Below are 2882 nucleotides of genomic sequence, written 5' to 3' on the forward strand. Positions count from 1 at the left end.
GTATCTGAGCAGCCTTTTTGAAGGACTGCACTGCTTACCTCCTGGCATGAGGGAGAGACTAGAAAAAAGTACCCTAAAAATGGTCTGCTTCACCTAATCCTGTCCTGCTTGCTGCAGCGGGCAGGGCATCCTATCCTGTGGTTAAAACAAAAACAGTTCGAAAACTTGTGGCTATCAGAGGCAGAAAGACTACTTAAGATATGTGATGACTCGGTATGATTCTGTAATATACACCAAATTATTCACAGCAGCACTTCTTGTGGTCCGAAATAATAATAAGAAAACAAAACAGAAAGAAAGGGGGCACTCAGAGATTGGGAGGTAGTTCAACACATCTGTGGGATGTGAAGGAATGGTGGTCCCATCTCCCCCTCCCCTTCCTCTACCAATTAGATCTTTTGGCTCTCAGCCAGGTTCTATCCCTTGAGAACTATTGAGAGGACTAGGTGGTCCCATCCATTCCCCTCCCCCACCACATGCTTCTCTGCCAAAGGAGAGCACCACACAGCTCAATCGGTAGGGTTGGTTTCCTGGTTACCTGACTCTTACTGACCTGCTGAAGAGACAAACCTTTCGTTTTCTTCTTTTCCTGATTGGTATTTCCCTGGGATTAGGATAGCCACCAGATAATATGCCCAATAAAAGCACTGCAAACCAAGGGCATATGTGATTGCTTGTTGTCCTTCATACTCAAAGAAGCCCAAAATGACATCACTATGTCAGGGTCAAGGTACAGTGTGTCCATCTGTGGCCAATCAGAAAAACAACCACAAGTCGGGCACAACTAAACCTCGGGCACAACTAAACCATGGGCACGTTTGGAGGGGAGATGGCTCTACTAGGGATTTATGAATCCATAAGCACACTCACATTCTAGTACCGATGGGGAGAGGCGACATGGAGACGCAGTAAACACCAGGCCTTGGGGTTGACTCATCCTACTTCAAGCCCTTCATTCCACAGTTAATCCGAGGGAACATGGGAGGGCCCTGGGTGATATGGGAAAGGCCCTGAATTGGGAATCTGGAGCCCCGGTTGGTTTAGTCCCAGCTATCCCAGCCCAGTATCGCCTTGTCCTCAGTCTCCCTCAAAGCTCATCTCAGAAACCACCTTCCAATCCCCACAGGTGTTGGTCCCCTCTTGGGGGGAGGAACAAATTTGATCTTTGGCAACTCCAAGACCCCAAGGTTAATAATTCTACCCCAAAGCACCAAATATCCAGTCCTTATCACTCAACCTTCCAAATCAAGAAGGTAGATGAGTAGCTTCACCCTACCACTGCTGGGAATGTTGCCCTAAGGCTTTGTAAAACCCTATAAACGAACTTCCTTTGAAGTTTTACTTTCCACCTGGCAATAGCCCATCAGCTGACAATAATTAACACTTTTATCTCCTATCGTGGCCTCTTTATTTATTGACCTTCAGTCAAAGGGACCAAGGTGGGAGGGAGAATCTCCAGGTCTCTGGGTGTACCACAGACCCTTTTATCTTCCATTTTATTTTTTTAAGAACATAAATTCTACAAATTGTTTAGGAATATGAATTAACAGCTGTGTGGAGAATAGAGAGAGGAGAGGCTGGAAGCATGGAGATCAGCTTGGAGAGTATTCAGGTGAGAGGCGGTTAGGGCCTGAACCAAGGTGTGTGATGGCCATGAAATTGACAAGGCGTGCTAGCGTGCCAGCGGAGTGGATAGGAGAGGTGACCGAGGGCAAAGCCCCCAAGGAAGACTCCAAGGCTGTGAACCTGGATGACAGGGCCCTTGGTAGGAACAAGGAAGTTTGGAAGATGGAGTGGGTTTCAATGGGAGGCTGAGTTCCTTTTTGGATTGAAAAGTCCTGGCTGACCTTCCCTGTTCTAAGGGCCCTTCCTGCTCTGACGACCGAGCCTCTGATGGCTTTTCCAGTTCTGACATTTTGTAGTTTATGACTCTGAAAAGGTTCCTAAGGCAGCTGGCAGGCGAGAAGGCCGGGGTGGAGGAGCAAGCAAGGGAGGAGGTAGGGGGGGAAGGAAGAGGAGCCAGACTGGGAACTTCAATGGTGAGCCCAGGAGGGAGGAAGGGGAAGAGTGCTCCTCCCCCACTCGGGGGCACCCGTGCCCCACTTTGAGGTACTACTCCCTACCCCCGGGCAGGGAGATGAATAGGATAACTCCCTCTTTGGTCACATTTAAGGCTTAGGGAGCACTTTCCTCTCAGTTGTTCTGGGAGCAGTACCTGTATTTTACAAAAGAGAAAACTGAGTCTCAGAAGGGGTGACTAGTCAAATATCACATGTGAATGAGTAAGTGCTAATTAAGCATACTGTATGCTATGGACTGTTCTAAGCAGTGGGACCAAAAAATACAAAAGCAAAGACAGTTCCTGCCCTCCAAGAGCTTATACTCAAATAGGGGAAAAAAGCACATTGTCTGTGTTCTCATCTATAGATATACATGGGAATATATCTATATATACAGAGTGCATGTCTGTAGACAGATATACAGGATGTATATCTATAAGTCTCTTATTCTCCTTCCTTCCCTCCCTCTCTCCTCTTTCTTTCCCTTTGTTTCTCTCTCTCTCCTCTCTGTCCTTTTCTATCTCTCTTCTCTCTCTCCCTCCCTCTCTCTTCTCTTTCTATCCCCATCTTGTTCTCTCTCCTTTCTGTCTCCTGTCCCTCCTTTCTCTCTAATCTCTGCCTCTCTTTCTCCTTTTTCTATCCCTCTCTGTCTCTCCTCTCTGTCTCTCTCCTCTATCTCCTTCTCTCTGTCTCTCTCCTGTCCTTCTCTCTCTCTCCCCCCCTCTATCCCTATCTCTCTCTTCTCTCTGCCTCTTTCACTCTATCCCTGTCTCTTTCTCTCTCCTTCCTGTCTCCTCTGTCTCTCTATCCCTATCTCCCTCT

This window comes from Vombatus ursinus, unplaced genomic scaffold (genome assembly GCF_900497805.2).
Source record: "Vombatus ursinus unplaced genomic scaffold, bare-nosed wombat genome assembly UNPS02001287.1, whole genome shotgun sequence".
NCBI classification, from domain to species: Eukaryota; Metazoa; Chordata; class Mammalia; order Diprotodontia; family Vombatidae; genus Vombatus; species Vombatus ursinus.